The sequence below is a fragment of the Hyla sarda genome, chromosome 5, assembly GCF_029499605.1.
Source record: "Hyla sarda isolate aHylSar1 chromosome 5, aHylSar1.hap1, whole genome shotgun sequence".
Taxonomy (NCBI): Eukaryota; Metazoa; Chordata; class Amphibia; order Anura; family Hylidae; genus Hyla; species Hyla sarda.
In genome coordinates this window covers 52,406,517-52,418,033 of record NC_079193.1, presented here as the reverse complement: position 1 = coordinate 52,418,033, position 11,517 = coordinate 52,406,517, and the positions used below count along the sequence as shown (strand labels likewise).

Genomic DNA, 11,517 nt, shown 5'->3' with positions numbered 1-11,517 from the left:
GTTTTCCCATGGAAGAGTTGTGCTTCTGATACAATTTTAAATGTATTTTCGTGCTCTCCTTAAGTAAAAATTTTCCTGAAAGGTGGTATCTGGGTTAGGGTTAGGTTTTTTTTACATGGAAGAATTATGTGGCTTATACTATTTTAAATGTATTTTGGTGCTCTCCTTAAGTTGAAATGTACCAGGAAGGTAGGGTTAGGGTTAGGGTTAGGGTTAGGGTTAGGGTTAGGGTTAGGGTTAGGGTTAGGGTTAGGGTTAGGGTTAGGGTTAGGGTTAGGGTTAGGGTTAGGGTTAGGGTTAGGGTTAGGGTTAGGGTTAGGGTTAGGGTTAGGGTTAGGGTTAGGGTTAGGGTTTTTCCCACAGTAGAGTTGTGTGGCTACAATTTTAAATGACATTTGGTGCTCTCCTTAAGTTAAAACGTACCAGGACATTGGTATCAGGGTTAGAGTTAGGGTTTTCCCATAGAAGAGTTGTGTGGCTTATACGATTTTAAATGTCATTTAGTGCTCTCATTAAGTTAAAATGTACCAGTAAGGTTTAGATAGGGTTAGAGTTTTCCCATGGAAGAGTTGTGCGTCTGATACGATTTTAAAAGTTTTTTTGTGCTCTCCTTAAGTTAAAATTTGCCTGAAAGGTGGTATCTGGGTTAGGGTAGGGATTTTTCCATGGAAGAATTATGTGGCTTATACTCTTTTAAATGTATTTTGGTGCTCTCCTTAAGTTGAAATTTACCAGGAAAGTTGGGTTAGGTTTTTCCCAAGGAAGAGTTGTGTGGCTGATATGATTTTAAAAGTATTATTTTGCTCTCCTTAAGTTGAAATCGCTTCTCGGCCTTTTGGCTAAGATCAAGTTTAGTATGTGTTCTTATCAGTTTTTCATGCCGTGTACCGTAACGCCGGTATGGGGCTGGTGGGGATGGGTGCTGCATGGAGGATGCAGGTGTACCAGGGCTTTCCGGGGCTGGTTCTGAGGAATCAGCTTGACGGCTGCCCCGATGTGACCTGTTCCCTCCGGGTCTCGCCATGAGGCTGAGAGGGTCTAGAGCCGAGGTACTTTTGTGCCTCGGGGAGTGGTGACCCCGAGGTGCCGAAACTCACTGGGAGGATAGACTCACTGAGTTGAAGCACGGGCACCATAATCTCTTCACCTTGTGGCACTCACCTCTTGATTCCCGGCCTTCTGGCTAGGATCAGAGAAATTTTTATAGATCCGGCCGGATGTCCGGGCAGTATATCTGCACACATCCACTTATTTATTTCTTTTTTGTCTCACTGTGTCACTTTTTGCGTGTTGTGTGTTCACAGGATTTGTCAGGATGCGGTAGCCCTTCTGGGTGTCCCTCCTGGCGGTCTAGGGGAGGTGTGTGTGGCCATTAGGTTCCGCACCTCCCTGCAAACACCACGGGTACTCCTGCTTGGCAGGGTACCTACCGTAATCGGCTCTGCGGGCAGATACCTTGGCTAACGCCAAGGGGGATGCCGGGAGCATTTGTGGTCCCCTAGTAGCTTCGGCGAAAAGGGACATCGAACCTGGAACCTCGCAGGTACCTTTTGGTCCGGAGGCGAAGGGTAAGGTTTGTTGGGGGGCCTCTCTCCTATCGGAGAAGGGCTAGCGATAGACCGCATCCTTTGTGCACGTTTTTTTAGTGTAACACGTTTGCACTTTTTCTTGCACTTTGGGTGAATCGAAAGCACGTTACTCGGCTTTAAAAAAAAAAAAAATAATTAAGTTGAAATGTACCAGGAAGGTAGGGTTAGGGTTAGGGTTAGGGTTAGGGTTTTCCCACAGAAGAGTTGTGTGGCTTATACAATTTTAAATGTCATTTGGTTCTCTCCTTAAGTTAAAATGTACCAGGAAGGTTGGGTTAGGGTTTTCCCACAGAAGAGTTGTGTGGCTTATTCGATTTTAAATGTCATTTAGTGCTCTCCTCAAGTTAAAATGTACCAATAAGGTTTAGTTAGGGTTAGAGTTTTCCCATGGAAGAGTTGTGCGTCTGATACAATTTTAAATGTATTTTTGTGCTCTCCTTAAGTTGAAATTTACCAGGAAAGTTGGGTTAGCTTTTTCCCAAGGAAGAGTTGTGTGGCTGATATGATTTTAAAAGTATTATTTTGCTCTCCTTAAGTTGACATGTACCAGGAAGGTATGGTGAGGGTTAGGGTGAGGGTTAGGGTTTTCCCACAGTAGAGTTGGGTGGCTACGATTTTAAATGACTTTCGATGCTCTCCTTAAGTTAAAATGTACCAGGAAATTGGTATCAGGGTTAGAGTTAGGGTTTTCTCACAGAAGAGTTGTGTGGCTTATATGATTTTAAATGTCATTTAGTGCTCTCCTTAAATTAAAATGTACCAGGACATTGGTATTAGGGTTAGAGTTAGGGTTTTCCCGCAGAAGAGTTGTGTGGCTTATACAATTTTAAATGTCATTTGGTTCTCTCCTTAAGTTAAAATGTACCAGAAAGGTTGGGTTAGGGTTTTCCCAAGGAAGAGTTGTGTGGCTGATATGATTTTAAAAGTATTATTTTGCTCTCCTTAAGTTGACATGTACCAGGAAGGTATGGTGAGGGTTAGGGTTTTCCCACAGTAGAGTTGTGTGGCTACGATTTTAAATGACATTTGGTGCTCTCCTTAAGTTAAAATGTACGAGGAAATTGGTATCAGGGTTAGAGTTAGGGTTTTCCCACAGAAGAGTTGTGTGGCTTATACGATTTTAAATGTCATTTAGTGCTTGTCGGCCTTTTGGCTAAGATCAAGTGTAGTATCTGTTCTTATCAGTTTTTCATGCCGGTGGACAGTAACGCCGATATGGGGCTGGTGGGGATGGGTGCTGCATGGAGGATGCAGGTGTACCAGGGCTTTTCGGGGCTGGTTCTGAGGAATCAGCTCGACGGCTTCCCCGATGTGACCTGTTCCCTCCGGGTCTTGCCATGAGGCTGAGAGGGTCTAGAGCCGAGGTACTTTTGTGACTCAGGGAGTGGTGACCCCGAGGTGCCGAAACTCACTGGGAGGATAGACTCACTGAGTTGAAGCACGGGCACCATAATCTCTTCACCTTGTGGCACTCACCTCTTGATTCCCGGCCTTCTGGCTAGGATCAGAGAAATTTTTATAGATCCGGCCGGATGTCCGGGCAGTATATCTGCACACATTCACTTATTTATTTCTTTTTTGTCTCACTGTGTCACTTTTTGCGTGTTGTGTGTTCACAGGATTTGTTAGGATGCGGTAGCCCTTCTGGGTGTCCCTCCTGGCGGTCTAGGGGAGGTGTGTGTGGCCATTAGGTTCCGCACCTCCCTGCAAACACCCCGGGTACTCCTGCCTTGGCAGGGTACCTACCGTAATCGGCTCTGCGGGCAGATACCTTGGCTAACGCCAAGGGGGATGCCGGGAGCATTTGTGGTCCCCTAGTAGCTTCGGCGAAAAGGGACATCGAACCTGGAACCTCGCAGGTACCTTTTGGTCCGGAGGCGAAGGGTAAGGTTTGTTGGGGGGCCTCTCTCCTATCGGAGAAGGGCTTGCGATAGACCGCATCCTTTGTGCACGTTTTTTTTAGTGTAACACGTTTGCACTTTTTCTTGCACTTTGGGTGAATCGAAAGCACGTTCCTCGGCTTTAGATAAAAAAAAAAAAAAAAAAAAAATTTAGTGCTCTCCTTAAGTTAAAATGTACCAGTAAGGTTTAGTTAGGGTTAGAGTTTTCCCATGGAAGAGTTGTGCGTCTGATACAATTTGAAATGTATTTTTGTGCTCTCCTTAAGTAAAAATTTGCCTGAAAGGTGGTATCTGGGTTAGGGTAGGGTTTTTTCCTTGGAAAAATTATGTGGCTTATACTATTTTAAATGTATTTTGGTGCTCTCCTTAAGTTGAAATGTACCAGGAAGGTAGGGTTAGGGTTAGGGTTAGGGTTAGGGTTAGGGTTAGGGTTAGGGTTAGGGTTAGGGTTAGGGTTAGGGTTAGGGTTAGGGTTAGGGTTAGGGTTAGGGTTAGGGTTAGGGTTAGGGTTAGGGTTAGGGTTAGGGTTAGGGTTTTCCCACTTTAGAGTTGTGTGGCTACAATTTTAAATGACATTTGGTGCTCTCCTTAAGTTAAAATGTACCAGGAAATTGGTATCAGGGTTAGAGTTATGGTTTTCCCATGGAAGAGTTGTGTGTCTGATACGATTTTAAATATATTTTTGTGCTCTCCTTAAGTTAAAATTTGCCTGAAAGGTGGTATCTGGGTTAGGGTAGGGTTTTTTTCCATGGAAGAATTATGTGGCTTATACTATTTTAAATGTATTTTGGTGCTCTCCTTAAGTTGAAATTTACCAGGAAAGTTGGGTTAGGTTTTTCCCAAGGAAGAGTTGTGTGGCTGATATGATTTTAAAAGTATTATTTTGCTCTCCTTAAGTTGACATGTACCAGGAAGGTATGGTGAGGGTTAGGGTGAGGGTTAGGGTTTTCCCACAGTAGAGTTGTGTGGCTACGATTTTAAATGACATTTGGTGCTCTCCTTAAGTTAAAATGTAACAGGAAATTGGTATCAGGGTTAGAGTTAGGGTTTTCCCACAGATGAGTTATGTGGCTTATACAATTTTAAATGTCATTTGGTTCTCTCCTTACGTTAAAATGTACCAGGAAGGTTGGGTTAGGGTTTTCCCAAGGAAGAGTTGTGTGGCTGATATGATTTTAAATGTATTATTTTGCTCTCCTTAAGTTGACATGAACCAGGAGGTTAGGGTTAGGGTTAGGGTTAGGGTTAGGGTTAGGGTTAGGGTTAGGGTTAGGGTTAGGGTTAGGGTTAGGGTTAGGGTTAGGGTTAGGGTTAGGGTTAGGGTTAGGGTTAGGGTTAGGGTTAGGGTTAGGGTTAGGGTTAGGGTTAGGGTTTTCCCACAGAAGAGTTGTGTGGCTTATACAATTTTAAATGTCATTTGGTTCTCTCCTTAAGTTAAAATGTACCAGGAAGGTTGGGTTAGGGTTTTCCCACAGAAGAGTTGTGTGGCTTATTTGATTTTAAATGTCATTTAGTGCTCTCCTCAAGTTAAAATGTACCAGTAAGGTTTAGTTAGGGTTAGAGTTTTCCCATGGAAGAATTGTGCGTCTGATACAATTTTAAATGTATTTTTGTGCTCTCCTTAAGTTGAAATTTACCAGGAAAGTTGGGTTAGGTTTTTCCCAAGGAAGAGTTGTGTGGCTGATATGATTTTAAAAGTATTATTTTGCTCTCCTTAAGTTGACATGTACCAGGAAGGTATGGTGAGGGTTAGGGTTTTCCCACAGTAGAGTTGTGTGGCTACGCTTTTAAATGACATTTGGTGCTCTCCTTAAGTTAAAATGTACGAGGAAATTGGTATCAGGGTTAGAGTTAGGGTTTTCCCACAGAAGAGTTGTGTGGCTTATACGATTTTAAATGTCATTTAGTGCTCTCCTTAAGTTAAAATGTACCAGTAAGGTTGAGTTAGGGTTAGAGTTTTCCCATGGAAGTGTTGTGTGTCTGATGCAATTTTAAATGTATTTTTGTGCTCTCCTTAAGTTAAAATTTGCCTGAAATGTGGTTTCTGGCTTAGGGTAGGGTTTTTACCATGGAAGAATTATGTGGCTTATACTATTTTAAATGTATTTTGGTGCTCTCCTTAAGTTGAAATGTACCAGGAAGGTAGGGTTAGGGTTAGAGTTAGGGTTAGGTTTTCCCACAGAAGAGTTGTGTGGCTTATACAATTTTAAATGTCATTTGGTTCTCTCCTTAAGTAAAAATGTACCAGAAAGGTTGGGTTAGGGTTTTCCCACAGAAGAGTTGTGTGGCTTATACGATTTTAAATGTCATTTAGTGCTCTCCTCAAGATAAAATGTACCAGTACGGTTTAGTTAGGGTTAGAGTTTTCCCATGGAAGAGTTGTGCGTCTGATACAATTTAAATGTATTTTTGTGCTCTCCTTAAGTAAAAATTTGCCTGAAAGGTGGTATCTGGGTTAGGGTAGGGTTTTTTCCATGGAAGAATTATGTGGCTTATACTATTTTAAATGTATTTTGGTGCTCTCCTTAAGTTGAAATGTACCAGGAAGGTTAGGGTTAGGGTTAGGGTTAGTGTTAGGGTTAGGGTTAGCATTAGGGTTTTCCCAGAAAAGAGTTGTGTGGCTTATACTATTTTAAATGTATTTTGGTGCTCTCCTTAAGTTGAAATGTACCAGGAAGGTAGGGTTAGGGTTAGGGTTAGGGTTAGGGTTAGGGTTAGGGTTAGGGTTAGGGTTAGGGTTAGGGTTAGGGTTTTTCCACAGTAGAGTTGTGTGGCTACAATTTTAAATGACATTTGGTGCTCTCCTTAAGTTAAAATGTACCAGGACATTTGTGTCAGGGTTAAAGTTAGGGTTTTCCCACAGAAGAGTTGTGTGGCTTATACAATTTTAAATGTCATTTGGTTCTCTCCTTAAGTAAAAATGTACCATTAAGGTTTAGTTAGGGTTAGAGTTTTCCCATGGAAGAGTTGTGCGTCTGATACAATTTTAAATGTATTTTTGTGCTCTCCTTAAGTAAAAATTTTCCTGAAAGATGGTATCTGGGTTAGGGTAGGGTTTTTTCCATGGAAGAATTATGTGGCTTATACTATTTTAAATGTATTTTGGTGCTCTCCTTAAGTTGAAATGTACCAGGAAGGTAGGGTTAGGGTTAGGGTTAGGGTTAGGGTTAGGGTTAGGGTTAGGGTTAGGGTTAGGGTTAGGGTTAGGGTTAGGGTTAGGGTTAGGGTTAGGGTTAGGGTTAGGGTTTTCCCAGAAAAGAGTTGTGTGGCTTATACTATTTTAAATGTATTTTGGTGCTCTCCTTAAGTTAAAATGTACCAGGAAGGTAGGGTTAGGGTTAGGGTTAGGGTTAGGGTTAGGGTTAGGGTTAGGGTTTTTCCACAGTAGAGTTGTGTGGCTACAATTTTAAATGACATTTGGTGCTCTCCTTAAGTTAAAATGTACCAGGACATTTGTGTCAGGGTTAAAGTTAGGGTTTTCCAACAGAAGAGTTGTGTGGCTTATGCGATTTTAAATGTCATTTAGTGCTCTCATTAAATTAAAATGTACCAGTAAGGTTTAGTTAGGGTTAGAGTTTTCCCATGGAAGAGTTGTGCGTCTGATACGATTTTAAATGTATTTTTGTGCTCTCCTTAAGTTAAAATTTGCCTGAAAGGTGGTATCTGGGTTAGGGTAGGGTTTTTCCCATGGAAGAATTATGTGGCTTATACTATTTTAAATGTATTTTGGTGCTCTCCTTAAGTTGAAATGTACCAGGAAGGTAGGGTTAGGGTTAGGGTTAGGGTTAGGGTTAGGGTTAGGGTTAGGGTTAGGGTTAGGGTTAGGGTTAGGGTTAGGGTTAGGGTTAGGGTTAGGGTTAGGGTTAGGGTTAGGGTTAGGGTTAGGGTTTTCCCAGAAAAGAGTTGTGTGGCTTATACTATTTTAAATGTATTTTGGTGCTCTCCTTAAGTTAAAATGTACCAGGAAGGTAGGGTTAGGGTTAGGGTTAGGGTTAGGGTTAGGGTTAGGGTTAGGGTTAGGGTTAGGGTTAGGGTTAGGGTTAGGGTTAGGGTTAGGGTTAGGGTTAGGGTTAGGGTTAGGGTTAGGGTTAGGGTTAGGGTTTTCCCACTTTAGAGTTGTGTGGCTACAATTTTAAATGAAATTTGGTGCTCTCCTTAAGTTAAAATGTACCAGGAAATTGGTATCAGGGTTAGAGTTATGGTTTTCCCATGGAAGAGTTGTGTGTCTGATACGATTTTAAATATATTTTTGTGCTCTCCTTAAGTTAAAATTTGCCTGAAAGGTGGTATCTGGGTTAGGGTAGGGTTTTTTCCATGGAAGAATTATGTGGCTTATACTATTTTAAATGTATTTTGGTGCTCTCCTTAAGTTGAAATTTACCAGGAAAGTTGGGTTAGGTTTTTCCCAAGGAAGAGTTGTGTGGCTGATATGATTTTAAAAGTATTATTTTGCTCTCCTTAAGTTGACATGTACCAGGAAGGTATGGTGAGGGTTAGGGTGAGGGTTAGGGTTTTCCCACAGTAGAGTTGTGTGGCTACGATTTTAAATGACATTTGGTGCTCTCCTTAAGTTAAAATGTAACAGGAAATTGGTATCAGGGTTAGAGTTAGGGTTTTCCCACAGATGAGTTATGTGGCTTATACAATTTTAAATGTCATTTGGTTCTCTCCTTACGTTAAAATGTACCAGGAAGGTTGGGTTAGGGTTTTCCCAAGGAAGAGTTGTGTGGCTGATATGATTTTAAATGTATTATTTTGCTCTCCTTAAGTTGACATGAACCAGGAGGTTAGGGTTAGGGTTAGGGTTAGGGTTAGGGTTAGGGTTAGGGTTAGGGTTAGGGTTAGGGTTAGGGTTAGGGTTAGGGTTAGGGTTAGGGTTAGGGTTAGGGTTAGGGTTAGGGTTTTCCCACAGAAGAGTTGTGTGGCTTATACAATTTTAAATGTCATTTGGTTCTCTCCTTAAGTTAAAATGTACCAGGAAGGTTGGGTTAGGGTTTTCCCACAGAAGAGTTGTGTGGCTTATTCGATTTTAAATGTCATTTAGTGCTCTCCTCAAGTTAAAATGTACCAGTAAGGTTTAGTTAGGGTTAGAGTTTTCCCATGGAAGAATTGTGCGTCTGATACAATTTTAAATGTATTTTTGTGCTCTCCTTAAGTTGAAATTTACCAGGAAAGTTGGGTTAGGTTTTTCCCAAGGAAGAGTTGTGTGGCTGATATGATTTTAAAAGTATTATTTTGCTCTCCTTAAGTTGACATGTACCAGGAAGGTATGGTGAGGGTTAGGGTTTTCCCACAGTAGAGTTGTGTGGCTACGCTTTTAAATGACATTTGGTGCTCTCCTTAAGTTAAAATGTACGAGGAAATTGGTATCAGGGTTAGAGTTAGGGTTTTCCCACAGAAGAGTTGTGTGGCTTATACGATTTTAAATGTCATTTAGTGCTCTCCTTAAGTTAAAATGTACCAGTAAGGTTGAGTTAGGGTTAGAGTTTTCCCATGGAAGTGTTGTGTGTCTGATGCAATTTTAAATGTATTTTTGTGCTCTCCTTAAGTTAAAATTTGCCTGAAATGTGGTTTCTGGCTTAGGGTAGGGTTTTTACCATGGAAGAATTATGTGGCTTATACTATTTTAAATGTATTTTGGTGCTCTCCTTAAGTTGAAATGTACCAGGAAGGTAGGGTTAGGGTTAGAGTTAGGGTTGGGTTTTCCCACAGAAGAGTTGTGTGGCTTATACAATTTTAAATGTCATTTGGTTCTCTCCTTAAGTAAAAATGTACCAGAAAGGTTGGGTTAGGGTTTTCCCACAGAAGAGTTGTGTGGCTTATACGATTTTAAATGTCATTTAGTGCTCTCCTCAAGTTAAAATGTACCAGTAAGGTTTAGTTAGGGTTAGAGTTTTCCCATGGAAGAGTTGTGCGTCTGATACAATTTTAAATGTATTTTTGTGCTCTCCTTAAGTAAAAATTTGCCTGAAAGGTGGTATCTGGGTTAGGGTAGGGTTTTTTCCATGGAAGAATTATGTGGCTTATACTATTTTAAATGTATTTTGGTGCTCTCCTTAAGTTGAAATGTACCAGGAAGGTAGGGTTAGGGTTAGGGTTAGGGTTAGGGTAAGGGTAAGGGTAAGGGTAAGGGTAAGGGTAAGGGTAAGGGTAAGGGTTAGGGTTAGGGTTAGGGTTAGGGTTAGGGTTAGGGTTAGGGTTTTCCCAGAAAAGAGTTGTGTGGCTTATACTATTTTAAATGTATTTTGGTGCTCTCCTTAAGTTGAAATGTACCAGGAAGGTATGGTTAGGGTTAGGGTTAGGGTTAGGGTTAGGGTTAGGGTTAGGGTTTTTCCACAGTAGAGTTGTGTGGCTACAATTTTAAATGACATTTGGTGCTCTCCTTAAGTTAAAATGTACCAGGACATTTGTGTCAGGGTTAAAGTTAGGGTTTTCCCACAGAAGAGTTGTGTGGCTTATACAATTTTAAATGTCATTTGGTTCTCTCCTTAAGTAAAAATGTACCAGAAAGGTTGGGTTAGGGTTTTCCCACAGAAAAGTTGTGTGGCTTATACGATTTTAAATGTCATTTAGTGCTCTCCTCAAGTTAAAATGTACCAGTAAGGTTTAGTTAGGGTTAGAGTTTTCCCATGGAAGAGTTGTGCGTCTGATACAATTTTAAATGTATTTTTGTGCTCTCCTTAAGTAAAAATTTTCCTGAAAGATGGTATCTGGGTTAGGGTAGGGTTTTTTCCATGGAAGAATTATGTGGCTTATACTATTTTAAATGTATTTTGGTGCTCTCCTTAAGTTGAAATGTACCAGGAAGGTAGGGTTAGGGTTAGGGTTAGGGTTAGGGTTAGGGTTAGGGTTAGGGTTAGGGTTAGGGTTAGGGTTAGGGTTAGGGTTAGGGTTAGGGTTAGGGTTAGGGTTAGGGTTAGGGTTTTCCCAGAAAAGAGTTGTGTGGCTTATACTATTTTAAATGTATTTTGGTGCTCTCCTTAAGTTAAAATGTACCAGGAAGTTAGGGTTAGGGTTAGGGTTAGGGTTAGGGTTAGGGTTAGGGTTTTTCCACAGTAGAGTTGTGTGGCTACAATTTTAAATGACATTTGGTGCTCTCCTTAAGTTAAAATGTACCAGGACATTTGTGTCAGGGTTAAAGTTAGGGTTTTCCAACAGAAGAGTTGTGTGGCTTATGCGATTTTAAATGTCATTTAGTGCTCTCATTAAATTAAAATGTACCAGTAAGGTTTAGTTAGGGTTAGAGTTTTCCCATGGAAGAGTTGTGCGTCTGATACGATTTTAAATGTATTTTTGTGCTCTCCTTAAGTTAAAATTTGCCTGAAAGGTGGTATCTGGGTTAGGGTAGGGTTTTTCCCATGGAAGAATTATGTGGCTTATACTATTTTAAATGTATTTTGGTGCTCTCCTTAAGTTGAAATGTACCAGGAAGGTAGGGTTAGGGTTAGGGTTAGGGTTAGGGTTAGGGTTAGGGTTAGGGTTAGGGTTAGGGTTAGGGTTAGGGTTAGGGTTTTCCCAGAAAAGAGTTGTGTGGCTTATACTATTTTAAATGTATTTTGGTGCTCTCCTTAAGTTAAAATGTACCAGGAAGGTAGGGTTAGGGTTAGGGTTAGGGTTAGGGTTAGGGTTAGGGTTAGGGTTAGGGTTAGGGTTAGGGTTAGGGTTAGGGTTAGGGTTAGGGTTAGGGTTAGGGTTAGGGTTAGGGTTAGGGTTAGGGTTAGGGTTTTCCCACTTTAGAGTTGTGTGGCTACAATTTTAAATGAAATTTGGTGCTCTCCTTAAGTTAAAATGTACCAGGAAATTGGTATCAGGGTTAGAGTTATGGTTTTCCCATGGAAGAGTTGTGTGTCTGATACGATTTTAAATATATTTTTGTGCTCTCCTTAAGTTAAAATTTGCCTGAAAGGTGGTATCTGGGTTAGGGTAGGGTTTTTTCCATGGAAGAATTATGTGGCTTATACTATTTTAAATGTATTTTGGTGCTCTCCTTAAGTTGAAATTTACCAGGAAAGTTGGGTTAGGTTTTT

At 40.9% G+C, this 11,517-nt stretch overlaps 2 non-coding genes across 2 annotated transcripts; both read left to right on the top strand.

Moving 5' to 3' along the window:
- Window positions 1-819: 819 nt before the first annotated feature.
- LOC130274701 (U2 spliceosomal RNA) lies at window positions 820-1,006 on the top strand. Its single transcript, XR_008844439.1, has one exon. It is a non-coding gene; the product is annotated as a U2 spliceosomal RNA (small nuclear RNA).
- A 1,716-nt stretch (window positions 1,007-2,722) lies between these two features.
- On the top strand, window positions 2,723-2,910 carry LOC130274716 (U2 spliceosomal RNA). Its single transcript, XR_008844442.1, has one exon. It is a non-coding gene; the product is annotated as a U2 spliceosomal RNA (small nuclear RNA).
- Window positions 2,911-11,517: the final 8,607 nt, after the last annotated feature.